Raw genomic sequence first — 27,917 nt, 5'->3', positions numbered from 1 at the left:
GGCTTTTGATCTACTGTGACTTATGACCTCTCTCCTATTGTGACCTTTATGCCTAAACCTGTAGAGAATAGTTCAAACAATAGAACATATATGATAGATGACACCTAGATAGGACAAAAATGTATAAAGAATATAAACACTCATGCTCAGGGCAATAGCTAGCCAAAAACTGCCAGATATTAGGAAGATACTTCCCCTGGGATATGATATTATGAATTTCCTTGCACCTTCCTCTGAGGCATCTGGAACCAGGATACTAGTCTAGATGGACCACTGGTCTGATTAGATGTGGCAGTTCTAATATTTCTGTGAACATATGCTAGTGTGGAAAAATATAGCTTATACAGTTAATAGAAGGTTCTGCATAAGACAGAAAGGACTCCGACCGGTGATAAAATCCTTGTGAGGTTTCAGCTGAAAAGCCAGTTGAACTTTGTATAGATTCTGTTTCCACCCAGATAAACAGTGATTTCCAGCTGATTTGAAGGCAATCTCTTACAGCTCATCTTTATCTGCCTCTGTTGCTGCTCTGTTTTTCAACAGATCCTATTTGTTTAACCTGTTCCAGCAGCTTCCAGCTGAAATCTTGGAGTCTGATGATTGGCTTCCTAATCATCAGCTACCTGGCTCCACAGAACAGTCCAGGGAATTCCAATGCAATTAAACTGCTCTCCAAAAAAAAAAAAAAAAAAAAAATCTGGAGAGCAACAGGTACTGTTGGTATGCTGCAGAACGGCAGGAAGAAGAAGAATCAACTGACAGTCTATATAGCAAAAGACTGCAGTCTTTGGCTAAAATGTGGAATTATATTGCATCTTGGAAAAAAAGTGTGGACAAAAAAGCAGCCATGGAATGAAGGTATCCATAACACCTCAGCTGGAAAAGTTTTCAGCATTTTTCACCAGATGGATATAGATACGTTAGTAAAACTTTGCTCATAAATCATATTTTCAAGATTATTGCCACAGCCTTAATACCTGAAACTTACCATCTTTTTACTAAACTGAAAAGGTATGGCTCATCTGCACCAAGTATAAATGTATATCTATTTAACTGATTTAAAAACAAACAGAAGATGGTTTCTTGGATAGACTTTGAGTTTTGCTAAAACTGAATTTATTTCAGTATATCCCTCATTGATTAGTTAAAATGAAACAAGCTACTGAAACTGCAGCAATGTATTGTATAACAGGATTTTTATTTGTTTAAAATAAATCTGTTTAAAAAACAAGGAAATTTATGCTGATCTATACAGTTAGGTTCTATCATCCTGGTTAGTCCAGTTCTCAGTCCTGTGAGAACTCTGTTCTTGCCCACTAGACTTAGCTGGGCAACTACCATTAGTTGGGCAGTAGTTATGTAGAAGTACAAGCTGTTTACTTAGAGATAAAGGTAGTGTAGGACAGCATGATATTGTACTAAGCAAACCCTAGAGATGGCAAACTGCCCTTTCTGATGGCATATTTATGCATAAGCAAGCTATTAGTAACATCTCCTTCATATAACAAAATAAACGATCCACAGCTCAATCAAGCCCCTGCATCTACTCTTGTCCTCATACACAGATATTCCTCCTATGCTTCTGGGATTGACATATGAAGTGGTGTTGGAAAGTCAGATGTTGCAAATGACAAGTTGGATAGCTTTTGCTGTCCTCTTCTCATGGTAACTGCTGTTATGGGGGACAGATACAAAGTTAGCTAACTTTCTCTGTCTAAAAATCGGCCAAAGCATTATTACAGAAAGTAGACAAACTGTAAATAAAGCCCATTTGGGATATTTTTTTTGAAGTACTTTTGTTCTCAGAAGTAAAACTAGGCACTCTTGCATACTCTTGCACTGGTTAAATAATACAGAGGTTAAAAACAGGGTAAGTGGTGAAAAGATTAGGCATCCTGAACTGAGATTCACCTCACGTAATTTAAGCCATTTGTGGCATAGATGACAATAAGCAAACTTGCAGTTGGAAGAAACAGGCATTTTGAAGCACAGCTCATCTGACTTATTGAAAATACTTTATAGAAGATTGAGCCGTTCCCTAGCCCATGCTGACTAAATCTCCAAAGAGCTCTTGGTAGCAGGAGAAGCCCGTGAAGAGGCCAGCTCTCCCCACTCCACTGTGACAATACTGCTGTCCCCAGAGTCTCCAGAAAAGACTCTCTCACTGTTACACTTCCAGGAAACAAATCTATAAATATGTGGATTGTCATTATGTCCTGTCAATAACCGAGCTAAGGGGTTGAACTGAACAATTATCTAAATATGTAAGAAAGCACATGGATTGTAAAATAATAGCCTGTCAGCAGTATGTGCCAATCTATTTAGCATGAATTGAGACAGAGAGGCATTACAGAGAGAAAGCTGACACCAGTGGAGTTTCTATTCCCTCTATGACACTGAGCATGAACCTTGCCTCCAGACCTTTTGTCTTCACACTTTTTTGACATTGTTCCTTCCCCTGTGTTTCTTCTGTCTCTCTGCTTTTCAAACTGCTCCTCAGACACCTGGGCTTTTTTGAGACAGATTTCCTAAGCAGTGCTTTGGAACTATGCATTTTTGATCTTAGAGATGGATGAACTGAGACATCATATTTAGTTTAAAGAAAAAAAAAAGTCAAAACTCAGTATATACATAGAGTAGAATGAAATGATATAATTTGTTTCCTGAATAATAGTTTACAATGTGCAAATAACAGTTGTTTTTTTTTTTTTTCAAGTTAAACCAGGAGAAAAAATAAATAAATAAAAAAAGAAACCTGAAAATGTGTTGGATTCTAGTCAATCCAAAACATATTTTTATTTTCTCTTGCCCAAAATGACACAATATACACAGCATTCCATTGGTGAAAAATAGATGATTGTCATGAACATGTGAAAAAAAAAATACAAAAAAAAAAAAAAAGAAGAAGAAACAAGGTGTATGATTCACAAAACTGAAGGAGGATTCATACTCTTATTTTTACTCAGAATCAGGGCTGACATTCATGCCTAGGAAGAAGTATGTTTGGTTCCCTTTTCATCGTGTAAGCAGGAGTTGAATGTGTATTAGCCCTGTGCAGTGTATCCTCTTAAAAATGCCTTTGTACTGGAGGACAAGAAGGTAGCAAATATGATATTAGATATCCAGGAGTAAGAGATCTGTGGAAGCACAGGTCAATAAACTGATTCAGTAGCAGGAAAATGAATGAAAGCTATAACAACCAGAAAAAGTGGTGGAGAAGTAAATTGAAATTACTTAGGTGGTTCCTTAAACAAAGTTCCTCTAACTTAGGAACTAGTGGGAATTAAATGAATGCAGTAGGTAGCAGCTCCGAACAGATTAGAGGGAGGTAGTTTTTCATATACATGGAACAGAAGTTGTGGATGCTAAAAGTTTGCAGGGATTCAAAAAGTCACCAGCTAAACTCACAGAATCAACGAGTGAGACCTGAGATAACATTTTGGATGAAAAAGTTCCTGAGCCAACAACTGCTGGAGCCTGAGTGTTTGGGGAAATACCAAATATGTACTTGCTTGTTCATTTGTTGGTTTTCCTTCACTCTTCCATTAACATCTGTCTGCTATTGTCCATTTTCAGTGATATGTACTGGCCTGGAGAACGTCTGACAGAAGCAAGTACCTTTGCTTCTAGGGCAGCGCATCAGGAGTTTTCTTACTCTCGCTGGCTGACTCTGCTGCACTTGGTACAGAACACAAAATATGCAGGAAGCTTAACTGAGGATGTAACACCAAGGTTGATAGTGAGAGTAATAGAGTTAAGATGGGTTTGTTTTTCCTCTTCTCTGTGTAAAATTATGAGTGGAAGGTTCCTGAGTTGACTTCTCATATGTGTCCAAAGCGTCCGTTCACTGTCATAAGAGTACAGCGTTATCTGCCAGCTATAATTGTCTTTATCATGGATGCAGAACTGGTTAGGCACATTTGGATCCAGAGGAGTGATTAGCTTAGGCATATCACAGGTGAACACTGATTTATTACTTGTGTGGCCACTTAAAATCCAGAAGCTGTAATGCTGAATCCTCAGAGCAACTCAGAACCAAACAAGATGTCTCAGAGCCACAATTCTGTTATGGAGAGTGTTTTTTAGCCATAGCAAAAAATTGTTTTCTGAGTCTAGCTCACATCCAGTATAGCTGACACTGAAGTGGAGATGACAGTGTTGTAAGACTGAAGGCCCCTAAAGGCTCACCTTCTGTGTACTCTTACAATGCACAGAGTAAATAATAGAGCTGGGCTGGTGGTGCACCCCAATGCCATGAGCCCTGCTGCAATGCAGTTAGCTGCAGCGCACAGTGTGTGCACAGAGCTACTCTGCTGGAGGCACCTCATTCACAAGCTTTGTTACTCTATCTGGGAGCTGGTCAAGCTGGGCTTGGGCTATCTTCACAGCTACCCACTTGATCTTGGCTGTAACATGATTCCCAATGCCTAATCGTGCAGGTTTGTAAATAATTATGAATATTTCACCCATTTTAATTCCAGATTATAGGAAGCTGTTGATTTAGACTTCTCATTTTTCCAGTCTCATTTTACATCCAATTGCTGACAATCCAGAAATGTTACAACACCTCCAAGGCAATTTTATATATGGAAGAGAAGGAAAAAATAATTTCCATATAGCTAATTATAAGAACAGTAGAGAAAGAATTTTATTTTTTTAATAGCAGTTTTAATTGATAGATCAGCATAGTTGATCCTAAACTCAGATGTGGACAAAGAGCAGAGTGCCATCAGCACTGCATTTTATGCTACGTAAATGCTCACAAAATGGAGGAAGTGGAAGTGATGAATGAAGTGAGAAGCCTTTGCTATGACTTTTAAGTTTTAAAGGCAAAAAAATGAGAATGGATCCTTGGAAATGAGAATGGCACATCTAAAGGATGTAATTTATCATCCTGAACATCAGTGACATTTCTGCAGGCAGCTGAAGACTAAATATGTATTTTTGTTTGTTTGCTTGTTTGTTTTTCATCTTGTGATAGTAGAAGAAAGAAGGAGTCTTATGCTCTCACTTTCAAAAAGGATATCCATAATAAAGTGGGCATAATTTTGTACACAAACTACTAGTGGAGTTGTAGTTAGCATACTTAGCTTCATAACATTTTCCTGTGTGGATATTTTGGGAAGAAAACAGAATTGTTTGTTTTTGTGTGCATTTTTTATGGTTTTCATTTAAGATGCCTGTGATGTGTTAGAAAGCATCATGTGCACAGAGGAACTGCAGCCCTTCCTGTAAATTCAACAAAACAGTATTTGCTGAAAGCAACCTCTGAATGATTTACCTTTCTCACAAAGAGAGGTGAAGAGTAGGAGAGGGGTGGGAAAACAACAGATTTTTTAAATTATATTAACACTCACTACCTGCAAAAGCATTTGTAGAGAGTTACCTAAATCTCCTGTGAGCATTTCAGCATGAGTCCAATACAGAAATACACCAGAAAGGAATGACTAGTTGATTGGGCTACAGGCCAATCTCAGCTACAACTGTATGGTATCATAAAACACCTTGGCCCCTTCCACGAGAAGAAATAATCAAGTCTTCATGATATTGTATTCCAGAGGAATGCATTTTTTTCCAGATAATTCTCATTTTCTGAGTCACTGTTAATTTTCTTTAAGCCTATGTACAATTCACATCCGTGTTACAAAGGGCAACCCCTTAAGAAAGGACTGAGATGGTCAGAAAGCAATAGGAAAAAAATGTTAGAAGCAATTACCTCCCCTAAAAGACACCAGGAGTCACTTGGGTGTTTAAAAAATATGACAGGTTAGATTCAACCAGGAGGCTCAGGGAGCCAATCAACACTCTCCCCTTGGTTTCCTCCCCAGTGTGGAGCCAGAAGATCCCTGGACAAGCCCTGCCAGCAGCTTGCACCACTGCTCCACTCAAGCAGTCTCTGTCCTCCTCAAGACTCTGTCCAACTGGGAATGAATATAGTGTTTTGTTACTAAAGTTATTGCTTTAAGACTCACCACCATTGACAAGTCAGTAAAATTCCGTCCCTATGACTTATTCTAACCACACAAATCTACCAGAAATAAATAAATAAATAAATAAATAAATATATTATATAGCTATATAAAGTTGTTCCAACGATTATTTTAATTAAGTAATTAAGAAGGGCACAGTATTATCTTCCGTATGTTGTTAGAATACAGAGTAGTAGCCCAATGCTTGCAAAGATTTACATTTGTGTTGGAATAATATTCATGAACTGGGAATTAAAAATCTCACTCAAACGTGCCTTCACACAGTGGGCCAAATAAAGCAAAGTTGTTCAACAAGGGACTTCTGTGTTAGAGACCTTGAAAATAATGACTTAACAGTATGTGAACTTGTTGAAAAGAATCTCATCAGAGGTCTATCCAGCTATGACATGTTATGGATTTACTTTGGACTGAGCCAATGGGCTGAGGTATGCCATCACGATGAAGGAATACAACTTGAAAGATATATATGTCTGTTTTAAGTAGGAATGTTCATTCATTAGCTCACTGCTTCATTCACTAAGCTTTGCACAAGCTGCTACACAAATGAATGATTCAATACAGATGCCTTTAACACAGCACACAGCAGTAAGTAAAGAGCAAGGTACTTGCCATCATGACTCTTCTGGTGAGACAGGGAAGCAATTTCTTCATGGCTATGTTGTGAGGCAGTGGCCTAAAATGGAAGAATACAGGCCATACTGGGCAAAGTATTCTTTAATCAAAAATGACCTACACATTAATGTGCTGACAATCCTCCCTCACATGTCTTGAATGTTATGACTTTTTTTGGGGGGGAGAGATGAGTCATTTCAAGGTCCAGGCTGAGCAAAACTGTCCAAAACAGCAGCTCCAGGGGCCACTGAAATAATATACAAGCTTTCATGGTGCAAAGTATGCTAAAGTGGGTCATGCAGTTTATTTCCAGATGTTCCCACCCTCGGAGTGTTTTTTAACTGATACAGACTAAATCCTTAAAGACTTTCTGTATGAGGCCAAATCTGTTCAGAAACGGTCAAAAATTGTGCTGGGATGTAAAATAATGTACTAGGATGTAAAATCAGAACAAACAAAAACAATCACATTTAGAACTGAATTTTCATTGTTAATAAAATAGTTCATCGAATCTTGCAGAAGGCTCTTAAGCTTTTTGTTTGTTTGTTTTTGTTTTTGTTTTGTTTTCCTGGAAAGTTTCCAAGCCCAAGAAATATTCTAAATAGAGGAGAAAGCTTAACAAATGCCAAACATTGGCAGAAGAATGCACGAGGAAGCAGAGAAAAGACCAAGTGATGTAAATGATAAAAGCTTTCTGGAAAAGAATGTTGAAGTGGCTGCCTACTTGAAGAAACATTCAATTTTAACACTATCCTTTTTTTCTGAAGTCATAAAACGTCTGTAAGTAAGACTTTTAAGAAGTCATTTTGGTAACCAGTCCTAGAAGGTGTTTTAATAAGAGGGTTTGGAATATAAACTAGGGCAAATTCCCAAAAGGAAGCAGTGCCATATTTATATATATATATATATTTATGACTAAAAAGACATCTGCCTATTACAGTGAAAAAAAAAAAAAAGAAAAAAGAAAAAAAATGCATTAGATAACATTATATGTGGTTGTGAGCCAATGGAATTGCATTTTACCTCATACCTATACAAAATACAATTCACACTTGAATCTGTGGGCCTTCCCAAGGACTGCTATATAGCAGTAGAGGATTTATGTTTTGTAAATGCGAGCATGTGCCATTGCAGCTCTATAGCAGTTTTTTCATCACAGACCTTAATGCTTTCATTTAGGAAAAACAAACAAACAAACAAACAAGCCCCAAACTCTCAATGCTTTTAGCCTCTTTTGCCCCTGCAAAATATTGTAGCCGCTAATACTCGCAAACTCCCATTGAACAATGAAGTAGAATGAAGTGCCAAAGGAGGGCCTGATTTAAGAAGGACAGAAGATCATAAACACACATGTGATGTATTTGTATACTTTTTTCAGTCATCTGCACTCCAGCTCTTTTTAGAATAGCTAAAGAAAAACTCTGCACCTCCTTGGCACATACAACCACTGTACATCAATTGCAGTATTTTTTGCAGTCATCACTGTGTTTGATTTTCATGCTTTAAACTTTATTCAGACACACCAGTCAAAGTTTCAAAGCAAACTAGACACAACTATACTGAGTAAAAATGACTTGAATTGGACAAAATAAGGAAGTCAGAGGCAGACTCAGTAGCAGAAACATGATATTTTGTAGGCTATGCATTAAAGACAGTCCTCCTTTCTTCTGTCATTTAACATCATTTTCCTTTCCACTGTATTTTTATTGTGATAGTGGCATTTGGAGTACATATTTGCTGTCTTTTTTACTCCAGTGTACCTTGGTTACTTTTTCCTTAGTGATATAATAAAAGATTATAAAAGATACCTTTTCATCCTGCTGTATAAATTAGAGAACAGGATCCAATGATTTCTGCATCAGCCATAGTATCTGTTCAAGACTGGGTGTCTTTCTGAAAAATATGTCACAGCTCGATTTAAGATTTGCAGCAGATGCAAAATCCAGGACATTGGTATGTCAGAATTTATTCCAAACATTAATTACTATCACTTGATATTTGTGCTCTGTTTCCAGCTCAAAATTGTCAAACTTAAATTTCTGGTAGTTCCATCTTTATTATTAATTAGCTAGTGATCAAGTAACAAAAATAATTGATAATTAGCAGTTAATTTTAAATATTTTATTAAACTAAAGGGAACTGGTCAAGAACATCTTTCCATGAAAGTTCTTACAGACAGTGATAAAGTCTATAAAGTCTTCTTACAACCTTGAGTAAATGAATTGAATTTCTTAGGTGGCTTAGTATAAGGCACATTTCCCAGGCCTTGTTTTTTTCTTGCAGCTTTCTTCTGAGCTCATTCCAGTTTGTCAATGTCCTTCTCAAAGTATAACTGCCAGAACTGGACAGAGTATTCCAGGAATGCTCTCTCTAATGACATACACAGAGGGAGTATCACCCTCTCCATCCATATTCCCTTGCTCAGACATGAAAATACTGCATCTGACATTTTAATCATAGCATTGTTCTGGTAGCTCAGTTTCAAATTATCAAGTCTTTTCCAGAGTACCTGCTCTAGAGGATTCAGTATTACATAAATTCTTTGTCTTTTGGCCTCAGGTCTAACCATATGCAAATATATCTTGTTTTAATGAATCCATCCTCATGAGCACTCAGATTAGCTCATTCCCCTTTCATCATCACTAATTTTTTGTCAAATGATCGTCACCCATAAGTTTTGCTATTAACATTTTCACATTTTTCAGACTTTGCTGAAGATACTGCATAGTATTGGACAAAGAATAGATCCTTACAGGACTACACTAGAAATATTTCCTTGCTTGACTATTCCACACCTATACTTATTTCTTTAGTACCTGCATTTTAGTCAGTCTTTTAACTTTTTGAATACAATTTTAATTGCAAATATCAGCATTAATATTTTCAAGTCTTTTGCCATTTTTCTAGCATTCTGTAAATTTAAAAAAAAAAAAGGATTAGTACACTAAAATAAACTATCTTAGTTTGCATCAATGCTATTATCTGATCATTCCAATATAAACAAAAGACAATAATTTTTGTTCAGTATTGCATCTAGCTACTGATGGGATAGAAAATACTTACCACTGGCTTCAAGATAGAAACAGATCTTCTTGTCTTATTCTACAGATGTGTATGAGTACAAATGCCTTTTGCACATCATGATCCATGTTTTTACTATCCTTGCTGAATACTGGATTTACACCATTACTGGGATATCACTTTTTCCTTATATACTTAACGTATTGTTTCTTATTTTCCTCAGTCCTCTACAGAGTTTTTCAAAGATACTTTCAGCTTCCTGTATCAATTGTTCATATTTCCCTAGAGTCTGTTTTAAACTCACTGCTATTATTCTTGTTTTTACATTTGTGATTTTCTACCACTGCCTTCATTTTTCTTCTCAATCAATAGCATATTTTTAGGCTGGAGATATCTTTTAAGTACTGCAAAGTAGAGTGTCTTTTGACACTGAATTTATCAAATCTGAATTCTATTTCATATTTTCCTGTTTAAATGTTTCCTGCCACATAGTATTGCTCACAGTTTTTCTCAATCCTGGGAGACCATTTTCATAAAAGGTCCAATATATACATTGCTAGTAAAGTGTTGCCAAGGCAGATATTGGCAAACTACATAGATATTTCTGATGGGAAAAAAATAACAATTTCCCTCTTCCTTTCCCCAAAACACACATCAAAATAAGGATAACTATGGAAATACCCTGCATTTGTCTTTTAATTTGTTTGGTTTGGTTTTACGCACCAAATTATATCAGTAATATTTTGTTTTCTAAGCATTTAGCAGTTTAATTCATCATCTTGAACTATCATAAAGATAGATAAATAGTAATTGAGAAGTTAATCCTCAGTGCAAAATGATTTAGCTTGCTCTGACTGATCTCCACCATAATCTGGAAAAGGTCACTCACTCTTTGTGCCTCAATTTCCCACCAGCTAAATGGAAATAGCTGTTTTCTGATGTGGAGAGATATTATGAGTTTATGCCCAAAATTATAAGATTACCAGGAAAATATGCTGAGAAAAGTATGTAAGTATCTCTGATTTAAAAATAATAATAATAATAATAATAATAATAATAATAATAATAACCAAATTGATCTGTATCCATCACAAGACTAAGTGCAGAAACAGCCTAAAACTGGCTCTAGTGGTCGTTTCATTACTTGCATTTTGGAAAGTACAGTTTGGAAAGGAGAACATAGAAATGTTTCTATTCAACCTTTGAAGTTCTAAGCTTCTTAATTTCAAAATTAATATTTCATACACATGTATAAAGCCAATAATACAAAACGAAAAGGATTTTTTATTTCTTTTCCTTATGTACAAAGAGTTGAAAACATTATGAAAAACTGTATTAATATATTCTACTGACTTTTTAAGGATTGTATTAGTAACACTGTAATTCACTTATGAATCTGTGTATTCTTTGATTTTTCAGTGTCACAAAAAGCAAATTTAGACCTAATTTTCTGGATCTTAAATTTGACTGAGTTGTGTTAAAAGTTTATATAGCTAGACATGTGACAAACTTACTTAATAGGCTGAAGACCATTATTCCTTCCAGAATCAACAGTAAACTGGCATTAGTTTCTCTTTTTTTTCCAATTAATGGTCCAGAAATAATTTATGTGCTTTGGAAAAAAAAAAAAAAAAAAAAAAAAAAAAAAAAAAAACTAATCCCTAATCACCTGGGGCCAAAACCACACTGTCTCTTGGAGATTCACCAGTGGAACAGGTGAGAAAATAGAGATATAATCTTTACAGAATCACAGAAAAATGTTGAATGTGAATGTGAAATACTGTCTGACATAAATCTTCAAATTCTCAATTTATGTTAGCAGATCTGACATGCAAATTTATCTTTACACATTTAATTAAAGTGTACATGAGACAAGCATTAACTGTTTTACCCAGGCCACCAAAGATGCTTATGGTTCCATAGCTTCAAAAGTAACTTACTCAGATTTAGCTCTTATGTCAAGATCTCTCTCTCTCTCTCTCTTTCCTTTAGAAATTGAGAACATATATCTGACACACAATCATTTCAGTTTTGACAGGACCAATTTTGTCTTAGATGAGGGTATGTAACATCTACATCTAAAGTACACAAGGTTCAAACTCCAAATCCAGGCATCTTAAACCTTAACATTTGATCCAGACTTTGAATGCTGAAGTGCTGGCATTTCAGTTCTGGCTTGAGGTTCCATGCAATAAAAAATTGGGAACTTCAGAGTTCACAGGTGTTTTTGCATGTGTGTACACCTAACCAATTTTCACAGTGTTAAAATGAGCTTATATAATCAGGAACTTGGTTAAAAATATCTACATCTATGAATTTGCCTGTTTGGCTGAAAATACCCTATTAATTCTAGTTCACTAAAACATAACCCAGCTGTAACTTGACCCATTTTGAGTAGCTATACTTAAACCGGTGTTATGTTTTCAGTACTAAAGACTGATAACTTGATAGCTCCCCAGGGTTTGTTGGTTACAGTTTAAATACAGAGCTGACATTACATGCTATTTTTCTGAAAATCCCAGCAGTAATAGTACAGATGAGATACTGATATACTGAGATATATTCAGTGATTAAGTTGGAGTGTGGATATCTTCAAACACACAGCATCATTCACTATCCTACAATTTCATTCATTTTTAGGTTCCTTTAATCCTATGAAAATGGAACTGTAAAACCTAACAAAAGCAGCAGTTTGGGAGTGTTCTTTGGGCCAAGACAAAACCAGCCTGGATTCTGTCATCGTTACTGCTGGTGAGCAGTAAGTTACTCTGTAAATACTTCTCATTATTTCAATATGAATAAAGGTCATATAATTTGGTGCTTTGGGATTACATAATAATTTTTCATCTGCATTTCTCAACATGTTTAGCATGCATAACTCATTCGCTCCTGCTTCTCAGTTGGGGAGCTGATGTAAAATTAGATCAAATGAGATATCCTATATTGTTCAACAAGACAAAGGGAGCCAAGAACCTCATTTCTTTTTCTGAACAGATTTGAATAGAACAAGGTAACATTCTATTAACTTTTTTTTTCTTCTTTGCCATTTCCCAAAAGCTACATTTCAAAGAAAATAGAGGCCCACTGTGTCTGTTTTTATTACTGTCATTTCTTAGCCTATCAATGGATGCAAGGAATGATGCTGCCTGATAATGACACTTAGTCCAAATGCAGAAGAAACAAAAATTACCATAAGTATCAAATCTATGAATCTGAATGATTTAAGGCTTTCAAGCGGATTAATGGAGGGGTTTCTTCTATTTCCCAGAATTTATGTGTTTGTTTTCTCATAATAAAGGAAGTTTCTAGCTTCTGGTTGTGAAGATAGCCTTGACAATGTAAACCAACATACTTTCATCTTCTTGAGTCCTCATCCTTACCAGCTAAAACAATAGCATCAAGCAAAGTTAACTTCCCCCATTCATCTTACTGGAGTGTCAGCCTTTAAGCATAAACATGCACATTTAAGTACCAACACTGTTAACCAATTCACTGCTTATAATCAGATGAGAAATAACTAGTCAGCACAATTAGATAGTGGTTGGATGTTTGCGATGCTCTTGCCATACCATCACTTGGAAATGTTGAATACGTTAATATATTCAACATGAACATATTGAAATGTTAATATAAACAGCTTCCTCTGCCATGATAGGGATGTCACTGCACATACATGTTTAAACACCTTGAGAGAAGTATTCAAAATTGGCCTGAAAGTACCATGGGTATTCATTTATCCTTTAGCGATTGAAACAGCCAAGCAGAAATTATAAAAAACACACAAACACCATCCTCACAGTATTTCAAGGATGACAGAGGAGACAATGGGACCACAAGAAACCAGAACTCTCTTCTAAAATATTCCAGACAAAAATAAATGGTGCCCAGTTATTATACATCAGATTTTCTCTTGAGAAAGCAAAGCACTTTACTTATTGCTTTATTAATGTGACCATTTTACAGTTGAAGAAACTGAGACATTAGGCTGAAAAGATTATTCAGCAAGAGAGCAACAGCACAGACAGGGAAGGATGCAAACTCCCAAGACAGCTCACACTTTATTAAATCACTCTACCTCTGCTCAGGTGTAGTCTTGAGTACTCATTGCAAACTCTGTTGTCATCTACTAGGAAAGAGGCTAAACTTCTCTCTGGCCCCCTTACCTTGAATCTCTGAATTATAACATGAAACCATAGCCACAGCATCAGAAACAAAGGCCAAATCCCACTTTGCTACCAGAATGCAAGCAATGCTGCTATCCATGCTGCCAGCCTGCCAGAGAACAAGGCTGGAGGAGGAAACCTGCTACAAAAACACTTCACAAAGTCCCTGAACAATAGAAATGAACCTTTACAGGAACCAAAAGTGTAACCCCAATTCCTCTCTCTGTATTGCTCATTGTATGTAGGTTTTGACCAAGAACAAATTATTCTAATTAATACATATTGCATGTACCTGATTCCTGGAAGTCTGTCTGTGTTTCCCAGTAGGAATTTTCCCTTTCTTCTCTCACCTGCACTCAGTATTTCTGGGGTATTTTTCAGAAAGAAAATGTATTTTTAAAATAGTTCTGAGAAAACACCAAAACTGTTTTTTTTATTGAGCAATACTTGATATACATTCATTCAACAGCCATCATGATAGCATTTAATTAAAGTCCATTTGCCTTTACCTGATGGGAAGCTTTAAAAACAGATTTCAAAAACTATACTTACTTTCCATGTAATTATTCAACTATTGCACAAGGAATTTTGCTATCTCGTTTTTCTTTAGAAGATGCTTTTCACTTTCAACACAATTAACAAAGATTCAGCTAAGTATTACACAAATTGCATGATTATTTTGTTACTGCATTTCTATTTAGGTATTCAGAGCAGCATGCAGAAGCCGCAGTTTGCACAAAGAGCACGAACGAAGGCAGGAGAAGAAGATACCAGACTGGCAGTGATCCCAAGCTCCTCACACGCTGATGTTCAGGACAGCACATGTGGGTGCCACATGAGCAGGTGAAACTGTGATCCTACATGTGTGGAAGGGAGGATAGTAATTAAACAATCAGATGTGCTAAGTGTATCATGCTGGGATATCGCTACATTTCAGATGGGTTGTGAGGTTTGAAATCTAAGGCGATAACTCAGGAAGCAGCCAACTTAAAGCTGTAATTGTAAGTTTTTACGCACAGTCTCTGGAGTGCCACAGCACCAGTCCTGTCCTGATACACTCCCCAGTGGCGTTTCGGACATTTCACAGCCTAAGGCAACCATTAGTCATCCTTCAGCCATTAAGACAGTGAGATTTTTGTTCTGGATACTCTCCTGAATGGCTTTACAGACGGTGGCCCTTCCTGGAGAGATTCCCTTCCACCTCCCGTTCCTGGGGTTGGTGACTTGCCCCTTGCAACAAGGCGAGCCTGGTAGGCCAGGGCCTGGGCCTGGGCCCAGGCCAAGTGGGCTTGGCACTCAGCCCTCTGCTGACTGCATGCCAGGCTGGCCGGGCAGTGCTGCAACTCCCAACGGCATTGGCTGTAGGACATAGTGGCAATGGAAGGGCACAAGGCGAGGAGTTATTTCCTTCTAATTTTAATTGTGGCTGCTAAACTCCAAACTATAATGAACAGAGGTGTAATAAATCATGTGGAGTTAAAATTTGCCGTTGCTTTACAAGCAGTTAGTTGAAAGGTTTTGTTCCACTCCAGTACGGCCTTCTACATCCTGATTTGTCCTTCCATTTTGACTGATAATATTTACCTAGAAGGTGTTGTGTTTTTTTTTTTTTTTTTAAATTCAATGCAATTACATTTAAAAACAATCATTAGTAGTATTTCTTTTGAGGTAGAGGCTATACTATCAGGAGAACATGGGTTTAGACTTTGCACTGCAACTGAACTATTAACCTGAAAGTCATGGACATGCTACGCCAAATAGCCATACATTTGTTCAGCTGGTTCTGGCCTTTTTTAAAGCAAAACGCAGGGAAATTTCTCAAGAAGAGATACAGCAGAGGGTCACAGAGGGCACTTGCCCCTCCGCTCCCAGCCCTGACCTGAGGAGCACCATGGGGCCCCGTTGTTTCTCCTGTCCAACACTATATGCTTGCAGGGTGTTTAGCACCACTGCCCTGATCTCTTGCATTGCCTCTGAGAACTGCAGTCTCACAAGCAATAAATGCCCATCAGTGAATATTTCACTCCACTGTCTCCTGCTGAATACAAAGCAGCTTGTAGCTTTGCCTCTCATGATAGAAACCCTGCATAGCAGGAGCCCAAGCTATTTCACAGACCACCTGCCTTTTCTTAACCATGTGTAGAATTGCCTACCAGGAATCTTGATGTGTTTTATATGTTATTAATAAAGTTAACATTTCTATTAAATACTGCTCTCTTCTGGGATTCTCACCCAACCTTAAGCATAATAATCAAGAAAAAAAAAAACTTTTTGTCACATTATTAAATGTTCAATTGCTACAGTATAGAAGACTTTGGTAGCATAATGCCACACTGGCATCTTTCCAGTGTGGGAAATTTTTTCCACAGATTTTTTTTTTTTCAAGTCCATTTATTGCAAAACAGTTGCTTTCTGTAATATCACAGATTTATCCAGAGTTTACAATGCAATCATTGCTCCTTGCTATTGGAAATGATTTATTTAGCCAGTTTTGGCCTTCATTCCAAAAGGCTGAATGCCAAATCATTACAGTGTATCTGGTGTTCTGTTGTCAGAAAATATGATCTAGCATTAAGATACTACTCAGAGACTCTAAAAGCCAGAGAAAATAATTGTGGTAAATCAAAACCTCATAAATACTTTATATAGTTGTTTTTAATGTCTGTCCTTATGTGTGACAAAAAAGTACCAGTTTACATGCAATGAGAATACATGCGTTTGGAGGCTTCATTTCCTATATCATCTAAGTTTTTAAACAACGATAAAGTCTATCCCATATAAGCGCAAAAGTCAGGCAGTTGTTGTCACATTATGTTTTCTGGTACTACCACATTTTAATAAGCCAGAAGTCAGAAAACTGCTTTTCTAGACTTAACTCTAAACAACATTTTTTCTATTTTCTTTTTCTTTTTTATTTTTTAAAGAAGTTACCGAGAGGCTAAGAACCATATATATGGCTCTGAAGCTGAGGCCACAGCAGTGAAATCACATACACACAGGCAACGTTCAATGCAGTTAAAGAAAAGCACATGACAAAGACTTAAGAGCAGCTGGCCCCAAATTTTGGCCTCAACACATTATGTGAAATTGAACATATGCATGGACTAGGTTTGACTCCCTTCAGATGCCTCTGGAACACAATAATATCTCACTGCGTAAGAAATCTGGTCTGTCTTCTGAACTACCTATGCCAATAATTTATTATTTCTTCACCAAAAAAATCCAGAAAAAAAAATTCCTGTATAGTACATTAGTGTGACAGATAACAGTGATTGCCAGAAGCTTGGAGATGGCAGTATATCTGGGATGGATATTAAATTGAGTCTGTCTAGAGGTATGGGAAGCATGGGGAAGCAACAGGCAGAATAATAAACTCAAGGAAAGATCATGTCCAGATCTTGCTCTGTAAATATTCCACATACTTATTTTTGGAGCAACAGAAATCTATTGTTTACCTTTTAAGGTTATAAAATTACATTACCCACAAGAGAAGTGAGGGCCAGGGAATCTGCTACCTCGCATCATATTGCATACAAATTCAGAAGCAACTAAGCAATGCAATATGGAGAGGTGCTCTCTGCAGAAAGGAAACCACAGAGTCCAGGAGGGAACATTGGGTCGAGAAAGGGGGCTGAGCTGGAGGTAGCACGCAGCCTGATCCTACTCAGTAGACACTGAACAGTTTAAACCATGGCCATATTCCAAAGGAGTTCAGAACTTATTTAATCACACTCATGCATCACTGGTGGAAGAAACTGAAGGCAGGAAAAACTCACCAAGCACTGATGTTCATGATAAGAAATAGCAATTTCACCCAGCTGATTTATTTATTTATTTATTTGTTTGTTTGTTTATTTATTTATTTGTTTGTTTGTTTATTTATTTATTTATTTTCCCTGTTGGGGAAGGAGACTGATCTGTATGTTCCAAGTTGACCAATAATATTATGGGCCTTGCTCAAAGGAAACAGGTTTTCATAAGAGAGTTGTTGAGCACTTTATGCATACTAGATAACTTTAAGGTTTCCTGCTCAACACTCGGAACCTGACATATTCAGAGTCTTTAATTGATTTTGAAAATTCTGGCCATCTTATAGACCTGTTTCTGGTGAGAGTCGTGAGGACATATTACCAAGAAAACAAAACAAAGGAAGAGAGAATCTGAGAGCCACCATATACAGTATGTCTGCTTACTCCCTTCAATCAGAGCTTTCAATCCATCCCAATTTCCTTTTACATCAATATGTTTTTGGAATAAGCCAGCCCCTCTGCTGACTCTGCAATGACAGTCTCATTTCAAAAAAAATCCCAAGTGTCATTAGCCTTGACAAATGTGGAATCAAAACCCAGCATTTTAGAAAAGCTTGTATTTGAGCTAGATATGTCTTAAAGTAATAAATTTGCACAGTGAATTCCAGTTTAGGAGACTGCAAGTATGGATTACTCCCAGTTTATTAGGATTGTGGAATAAGAACTATTCACTTGGAGACTGCCTTTAACAGTCCTTAAATACCCTCATAGTTTGATGATAAATATAAAAACTAGCATCGAAAAGGGGAAAATGTGCACAAGACATAAAGTTTATTCCAGTTGCATTCAGCTTCAAAGAGATATAAATAAAGCATTGTATGAACCAAAAATATTTTAATGAAACATCCTATTCAACATACTGTACACATGCAATCATGAACTTGAATACATCCTTACAGTTAAAACACACTGAAGTCTCACAGTATTGAAAATACATACTTCTAATATTGCTGCCTGAGCAATATTAATTCAGTCCCCTTAATTATATACATGACAAATACTCTCTTTCACTAGGTTGTCCCGTGCTGTATTTTCTTAGGGTTTTATCTATGTAATTCATGGTGTGACTTCATGTCACATTTTTGGAACACAACTTAGGTTTATTCTGAATAAGGAATCTATGTTGATTCTCTCAGAATTCATAATAACAGTAATTTGTTAATATTTCAGTCAGGCACAAATTACAATAATATCCCTACAAGTTAAGGGGAAATCATAATCCATATTCCTATTTAGAAGTAACAATTGTAAACATCAGCTAGAACTGGCAGACAAATTTCAGTCATGTCAGCATGATTTTTTATTATTTTTAATTTTATCACAGCAACTACGCTATTGCATGTAAAGTGACTGTTCCCCATTCCGTTTAGGTACAATTTTGGGTGTCGAGTAGTTCTGCAACTTGGTCCTCCATAGTCTCTGCCACCAGACACACAGAAAGCAAATGATGCAAAGTTTCTGACTGCCTCTGAGAAGCCAGTTTTAATAGAGTCACCTGGCACCACCTGCAGGAAGCAGAGGTACAAAGAGAACCCAGATCATCAGGGCATCACGGAGCTGCTGTACATGCAAGATCATCTTTCCACTTTCTGCAGTCCCTGAGCACACTCTCCGGGCTCTGCAAGAAGCGAGAATTCCCATTGCTACAAAATTCTGATTCAACACTTAATGAGTTCACCCTGGATGCTGATTTTTTTTTCCTGCTAAAATAGGAAATAAAAATGCAAGCAAAACATTTCATAGAGATGCCAAAAGGATTCAGGTTATCTCTGTGCACTCCACAGGAAATTCTGCAGTTAAGAAATGTTGAACAAACCCCACAAATCTGTTAAAAAATAAGCTTTCTGAAGCTAATCTGGTTTTGTGATTTCAACTGTTTGTAGTTTTTAATGTAGTACTTAATATTATTTATTATTTTTATTTAATATTTTTATTTATTATTTTATTTATTTCAAAATAAGAAACAAGATTACAAGAAATATCAAAGCATTGTATTCTGAAAAGGAAGGAAAAAGACATCATCATCAAAGGACCTTTTCCTCCCCTGCTACCAAAGGAAATCTTTGAAATTGCTAGGTATTACCATAAATTGTCTGCAGACACAGTTCTGGCATAACCAAAATTTTAAAAATTTCAAGACCACATTAATATTCTCCTAAATTGCTTCTGTATATATGATTTTCTCTTTAAAATGCAGGCTAGAAAATCAGAAGAAAAATGAAATTCTATCAGTAGATATTAGATTAATATGCACATAATTAACACCAGGGTTGGAACACTGAGATCCTTTGTAGACTCCAGACATTGGTAGTTATTGGAGGAGCTAACAGCCAGAGGAGTTTTTGTGTTAGGGTTTCATTTGCTGTCGAAGAAGAAATTATGACAACCAGGAATTCAAGACCCTGGAAGAAAACATCCTCTGAAAAAAAAAAAAACACCTCTTCCCTTAATGCTCCATTCCTTCATCTTAGCCCTTTCCCTGCCTGACTCTGAGGTATCTCTGGCATCCTAAAAAGTTGTTGTGGAAGATAAACAAGTCTTATTTGTTATAGTCTTAACAATGGCTGTGACCACTGTTATTGATGGTGAGCAGAAACCCAGTATTATTCCTAAATACACTCTACTCTATTGTCTCCACCAAAAATAGACCTTGTGTCAAGTCTAAGCCAGTACTTTCCTTGATACATTTTCAGAGGGCATACAATGAAAATAGAGGTACATTTACTCAAGTCTAATGCTGTAAATATTGTTTACACTATTCAACAGTGTAACAAGAATATTCCTAACATCTGTGTAAACATTGCTACTAAAAGTGAAGCATTAGAAATATAAATAAGATTTCTGATTTTGCTTTCTGTGAACCCACGTTAGTTTTGAACATGAATTCTTGGAAACCTAAAGATGATACCATCCTTCAGATCAAACAGCAAAGTTTTCATAACACCTGCACGAAGATGAAAATATATTTTCTGAATTTCTACCTCTAACTTTGAGAAACTATGAGCAAAAGTCATTAAAGTAATTATTCCCCTTTTCCTCCTCTTTCCTCTCCCCCAGTCTATGAGAAATCCTAAGATGAGTAGAGACTTTCACATTACTATTTTTCATAGTTATCCCATACTTCGTCCTGATTTCTTGTTTGTACCTTCAGGCCATGCAATTTGTTTGTGACTTTCCTTAAAATATTATTTTAATTAAAAGCTGTTTTGTGTTTATGAAGATAACCTCATGAGGTTCAACAAGGTTAAGTCTTACACCTAGGTCAGGGCAATCCCTACACAATAGAGGCTGGTCAGAGAATGGATTGAGAATAGCCCTGAGGAGAAGGACTTGGGGGTGTTGGTTGATAAGAGACTCAACATAAGCCAGCAACGTGTGCTTACAGCCAACTGTACCCTGGGCTGCATCAAAGGAAGCATGGCCAGACAGATCAGGGAGGCAATTGTCTCCCTCTACTCCACTCTCATGAGACCCCACCTTGAGTACTGCATTCAGCTCTGAGGACTCCAGCATAAGAAGGCATGAACCTGTTGGAGCAAGTCCATAGGAGTGCCACAAGGATGATCAGAGGCCTGTAGCACCTCTCCTATGAAGACAGGCTGAGAGAGCTGAGGTTGTCCAGCCTGGAGAGAAGGCTCCAGGGAGACCTCATTGTAGCCTTCCAGTACATAAAGGGGGGCTACAAGAAAGATGAAGAGGGACTTTTTACAAGGGCATGTAGTAATAGGAAAAGGAGTAATGGCTTTAATCTGAAAGAGGGTAGATTAGATTAGATGTTAGGAAAAAGATCTTTACTATGAAGGTGGAGAGGCACAGGGACAGGTTGCCCAGAGAAGTTGTGGCTGCCCCATCTCTGTAAGCATTCAACACCAGGTTGGATGGGGCTTTAGGAAACCTGGACTTGTGGAAGGTGTCCCTGCCTATGGCAGGCAGATTGAACATAGAAAATCTTCAGGGTCCCTTCTAACCTAAACCATTCTATGATTTTATGAATTAAGACCAAGTTCAATGAACCCACTATAGATTGTATATTTGAAATAGTATGTGAGATTTTACTCCAGCGTACAGTCTCTGACACAGAACATTGGCAGCAACTGGTGTCCATGACTAAAAGGCAAACCCTGTCCCAGCGAAAAAAAATACAAAAAACAACCAACCAACCAAAACGAAAAAAAAAAGGCAAAAAACTTTATTTATAGATGCTATGCGTGAAATTATATAATTCACTCATATGAGCGATATATGTATTGATATACTGTAGTGATCAAACAAAGCTTACTTGTAAATAAGACAACAACTTAACAAGGTTCAAGATGGCATGGTACACTTGATTATTTACTGCATAGAGGACAGCGTAAGTCAGATGTGTTGGGGAGACCTTCCCATTGAGTCACGAGGTTTGGAGTGGACCCGCTTGCTTTCTAAACTCCTTGAACCAAAGAGGTAAGAAGACTAGGTATGGCTGAGTCCTAGTCCCAGACTTGGTCAATGGTTTAGGTCTAAAGGTTTGAGGATCATATGTGCACAATCAATGTAATGTATAATCTTAGTGAAGCTTACAAAGTTTAGCAAGCCGAGGATCTTAGTGAAGATCTGTTGTGGCAAGAAATCTGTCACAAGGAGTAAGGGATCTCTGCAGCAGGCTTGACCTTGAGAGGCATCCCTTCTCAAGGGAATATACTGTCATGCAGCCAACTGCTATGCAGAGGAGCTGAAAGAGCTCTTGGCCTGCTCACTGTTTATGGGGTAAGATGATGGACTAATACTCATACTGTTGGTTTTTTTGGGTGCATGCTTCATTGGTCCTCAGCTTCTAAGATGTTTGTCTCAGTTTCTCCAGCATCCAGTTTGAGCTGATACTGTGGTCACTATCTGTGTGAAGAAGGCTTTGAGTGTAGCCAGGACACTGGCTCTATCTTCAGGAGCAAGGCTTAAGGCATAGCAGGCAGTATTTGAGCAAGACAATGGCCAGACCAAAGGGGGAACATGCTGTCACAAAATGAGTAAATTGGTCAGTTGTTAATGCCAAAGAGATTTGTTTCTAAAACTGAAAGCTTCTAGGTATTGAAAGTAGTTCTAATCTTCATACAAACTCCACAATGATATCATTCAGAATTTAGCTGCGAGGAAGTCTAGATTTTTATTTGCATGCACATCTCTTTGCTCATTCTTAAATTGCAGTCCTGTCTAGGGTGAAAGGCAACATTCAACAAACATGCTGTACAAAATTATCTGTATTTGCTGCCCTGAACTTGTCTAATGAGAAGTTTCATGTGGACAGAACAGTATCAGAACTGTTTAACTGTTTACTTTAACTGCTTTTTATCCGATCTTTGGGCTCAAATTCTTCTTGATTTTCATGAATTCTTGATTTTTGAAAAATGTCTTTGTTCTGTTCTAGTGGTTTAGTCTGGCATGCAGCTAAGCACCGCACAGCCATTCACTGATACTGGGAATTGGGAGGGAATCGGAAAATAAGTAAAACTAGTGGGTTGAGATCAGAATGGTCTAATAGGAAAGAAAAGTAAGTAAATGAATGAATGAATGAATGCATGAAAGAAAGAAAAATGTGCATACACATTCTGATGCACATTGTAATTGTTCACCACCAGCCAAACAATGCCCATCCTGTCCCCAGGAAACAGTAGTCCCCATGGAAAAGTACCCCTGGTTTTATTGTTCAGCATTACGCCATATGGTATGGACATCCCTTTAATCAGTTTGGGTCAGTTGTCCTGGCTGTGTCCCCTCCCAGCTTCTTGTGCATCCCCACCCTACATGCTGGCGGGGCAGTATAAGAAGCCGAAACGTCCTTGACTCAGTGCATGCACTGCTCAGTAAAAACTAAAACAGTGTGTTATCAACATTATTTTCATCCTAAACATGTCACCATATCAGCTACAGTGAAGAAAATTATCCCAGCTGAGACCAGGCCATCAGCAAATGATTTTGTTTTTACAAAGAATTTTTAAAGGGGAAAAAAAATGCCATGCTTCATTGTAACAGTAATTTACCACCTCAAGAGGCAGTAAAGAGAATATACACACTACTGAGATCAGACAGCAAATAATGCTTCACTTGCCACAGTGCACCTGGCCCAAGGTTTTCAGGTAGCACCGCATGGTGACTGCACCTATCTGTGATCTGCCAAAGAAGTATGTGTAACCAGGTATTCTATCCCACAGAGAGGAATAGAGACAGAAGACATGATGAAATTTTTCAATGAAATAATACATAACAGAATTTATTTTAACATTTTATCCATACTATGCTGTAAAAGGGAATAATTAGATAAGAACCAATTTACAAATTCCCAGCTGAGGGAATTCCCAGTGTCTGTTGTAACCATGTGCTTTTTTAGTGTAGAGATTTTTTACAAAAGTTTAGAGAAAATACCGGATAAAAAATCTCTTTTTTTTTTTTTTTTTTTTAGCCATCAGTGAATAGTTCATGGGGACAAGGGATGATTAGGCACAGAATGAGAAAATAGTGGAAGAAAAAAAAAAGAGGAAAAAAGGAAAAATACATTTTCAGTGAACTCAATAGTTTTCTGATTTCAGATGGCAATATTTGAAACAATTCTGTACTTTTATGTAACGTGTGATTGTACTTGAAATACTTTTTCTTGGTAAGGTTCTTAATTTTTAACCTCAGAAAAAAAAAAAAGAAAAAAAAAGAAAAAAAAAAAGCCAGCAACATTCTTCCAAACACAATGCTCTCAATCCAAAAGAAAAATGAGTACTAGCACAGTAGGTGGTCGTCTTTCCGCTGAATCATTATCAGTGCCTGCACCATCTGGGTTTTCCTTGGAGACCTCCTATCCAAGAACTGACAAGACCCAACCTTGCTTATTTATGAGACAAGATCATAGCCAATGATGAAATGAATGCAAGAACATAAAGTAACATTTTTTAGGTTTACAAATATTGTATGAAATAACTGGTGTATAAGTACACTTTTAAAGACATTATAACACCTTTATGGAATTTTGTGTTAGTGAACTTTCATGAACTATTCAGGTTACAAACTCTTTGCCTAGGAAAAGTATCCAATAAAGAAATAAGATTTATTTTTTGTTGGGAAAAAAAAACAAAAACATTACTATGCATGGATTATGTTTTGAAACTACAATATGTGCCCATTTTTTTTTCTTCTGCAGAACATCCAAAAGCAGTAGCATAGTTACCTACAGAAACTGAGCTAAAGACTAAAACAGAGCTTATACTCTGAAATTAAACAAATATTTTGTGTCCAAAATCTTTATTAAATTGTTTGACTTTTTAACTGCAGCTTAATTTTATCCTGTTTAGAATTTGAGAAAAATGTCTAATCCTATTAAAGGATTTTAATAAGAAAATTATATTTTTAAAACCCCAAAACAATATATGTATGTCTTAGAGGAACCTAAATTACAAACAGAAGTCTATAAGTATAAAGAACTATGAATGATAACTGAGAACAGCAAGCTTTTCAAGTTTCTGAACAATAAAGCTGAGTCACCAATATCCCATATAACTCAGAAGGAAAGTGATATTTCATGACGAATACTGCCTTACTAATATCCAAAACTAGAAAGGTAGTGGAAAATCAAGTTCAAGAGTTCATATCTAGGTTTAATACAAACTGGGCAGAATTACAAGTCACTGTAGTTCTGACCTCCTACTCACTCATGACTTTTTCATGGTACCAAAAGTTTTTCTTCCCACCCTTTTATAGTTAGTAATTTGGTTACTTTCCCAAAGAAGTATTTTTCTATTAATCTAAATATTACCCACCAGTTTCCCTCCTCTCTTTTTATTATTTTTTATTTTCTCATAATTATTTTGTTTTTTCCCTCCTTTAAATATATATACATATATATATGTATTCAGCATGCAGACTTTGGTAGTTTCCTATAATATTCAATAAAGAGATAAAAGAGAAAACTAGAACAGGACAGAACAGAACAGAACAGAACTGTAGAACAGAGTAGAGTAGAGTAGAGTAGAGTAGAGTAGAGTAGAGTAGAGTAGAGTGAGTAGAGTAGAGTAGGGTAGAATAGAGTAGAGTAGAGTAGAGTAGAGTAGAGTAGAGTAGAGTAGAGTAGAGTAGAGTAGATCAGTTGGAAGAAACATTCAAAGATCATCTAGCCCAACCACCTGACATCTTCAGGACCAAACAAAAGCCAAAAGTTAAAGCACATTATTGAGGGCATTATCCCAAAACAGCTAATGCTCAGCAACAATGCACAAGTTTTCACTTAATTTCCTCTTGCAATTAGAAGTGCATCTGGCTTGTCCAGACATACACAAGATAAAAGCTTTAGGTACACAACTTAGGAGCACCAGCTCTGCACAAAGAGGATAGAATAAGGGTTCCTCAACTGCAATATTCAGGCCATCTAAATTAGAAAGATGTCTCTACAGATCTTAAAAGAAGAAATTCAGTATCCACAATTCCATGGTGGGAAGACTTTCCTATAGTTGAACCAGACCTCAAGCTGTGAGAAAAGGGTTTAATCCCTACTAGTTCAGTAGGGCTAGAGATTAAGGTGAAGACTGGACCTGAGAAACATGAATCACCATGAGCCACACTGCCAGGTGCTCTTAGGTAGCTACTCTCAAATATGTCTTCTTTATATTTCAAGCTGGCCTCTGACTCCTGAAGTCAGCAGATCTTATTACACTGTTGAACAGACTCTCAATTTAGCTCAGGTGTTGAACTCAGCAGTGAAAGCTCGAGTCTTATCTGCCTAAAGTATACAGAGACATTTCTGATGACTGAAATATAAACAACAATTTCTATACTATGCTTGTACAGTACTTGGGAATAGCCATCCAAGATTATCGATGACTGTTGCCTTCTCTTCTCTGTGACAAGAAAAACACAGCAAAACTAATGATGCCTTCCTGCAAGCAATTCATTCCCTATAGATGAAACCCTGCAGAACAGAACAGATGTCTACAAGAAGATGTCAACATGAGCCGTGGACTCATCAGTCATGGTGGGTTCAACTCAGCCACAGATACCCACTCAACATATCTGACATTTTGCAGGGACTGCACTGTGTGTCTATAGCTTAGTCTTACAGACATGCTTAAATTTGAGCTTTCACACATGAATTTCTGCCCAGGTCTAAATCACCCATTGTTCCCTATTACTACCATACTTACCTCTCCTATTACATGCTCAGTTATTTACAAAACCATTTTCAACAGTTTGAATTGTGCATTTTTAACTCCTACAGTCTATAACAAATACTCTGCAACCTTTTTTAATTCTTAAGAGTCTATTAAGAATTTAGGTGCTTAGTGGTTTAGTTAAGGGGGCAAAAAAGTGCATACAGAATACCAATCAAGCAAAAGTCAGTGTACACACTACTAGTTCCTCACTGATAGCTGCTGCACAAAAGGCAAGTTCAACTTAAAAATCAAGTTAAGGATAATGAAGTAGGCCAAATAATATGTAAAATAAATAATTTAAGCACTGTTAGTGCTGGAACACAATGTATTTTAAACTAATTGGATTTAATAGAAATAAAATTCATACTTAAAATATATTTTCTCTCTGTATTCATACAAGAAAGCAGGTAAGAACTCAACTGTCTTCTTACAAAAGTACCATGACCTGTGTTATTTAAAAGTCACTGGGATAGAAAGCAGAGCTCTGCTTCTCTCAAATACTTTCTTTTGCTAAGAATTAATAATCAAAAATGAAATGTCTAGACATTTGAAGTCAATGAGATTTGCAATCATACAGATCATACAGATTTAATTATACATTTTCAGGAACAGGTCTGAACAGGAAGGATGTTCTGTTATTCAGAGAGAAAAGCAAGAGATAAATACAGTATTCACCTTTTCATTTGCAGGTACACAGGTAAGGAAAGAACATTTTGAAGAACACATGGTTGCATTAACATGAAAATCCCTGTTCCCACTACTGAAAATATATCTGTGTATTATGCGTATTATATCTAAGTTGCAGAGACAGTTGGAGTATGCAAATGCATATTCCTTCCTTTTGCTGAGTCTCAGACTGACTCAGACATATGGTTTGCAGAATGCTTGCAACTGTCTCATTTTTGGCACTTCAAATACAGGAAGCAATACGTTATTTGTATATTCTGTTAGGGACTAATACAATACAAAGCCCAGTGAAACAGCTCAACTTTGGATCATACCCTTCAAGTCTCTCCTGACTAGTCTACATTGTTTCCTGAAAAGTAATCACTTAGAGTTTTTGTAAAGGTAGTTTGACAGCTGCTCTACTGGTCATCGCTAGCCTTAAGGCCTTTCTTGAATTGTTCTGTGTTTACCCTCCTTTTTTTTTTTTTTTTTTTC

The 27,917-nt window shown here is 36.8% G+C and overlaps 1 long non-coding RNA gene across 5 annotated transcripts in view; it reads left to right on the top strand.

The window, feature by feature from the left end:
* The window catches only part of LOC310894337, a 50,366-nt gene that overhangs the window by 17,358 nt on the left and 5,091 nt on the right, over positions 1-27,917 (top strand). For 2 of the 5 annotated variants that reach the window (XR_014579818.1, XR_014579821.1), the window contains 3 exons: positions 12,264-12,381; positions 14,488-14,629; positions 18,966-27,910. This is a non-coding gene — a long non-coding RNA (uncharacterized lncRNA). Of the gene's footprint in view, positions 1-12,263; positions 12,382-14,487; positions 14,630-18,965; positions 27,911-27,917 lie in introns of those variants that run through there. The other 3 variants (XR_014579817.1, XR_014579819.1, XR_014579820.1) reach the window with 3 other exon arrangements.

The sequence above is a fragment of the Anser anser genome (genome assembly GCF_964211835.1).
Source record: "Anser anser genome assembly, chromosome: 2".
NCBI classification, from domain to species: Eukaryota; Metazoa; Chordata; class Aves; order Anseriformes; family Anatidae; genus Anser; species Anser anser.
The sequence above is the reverse complement of the archived record's forward strand: the minus strand, read 5'-3'. Positions and strand labels throughout refer to the sequence as shown.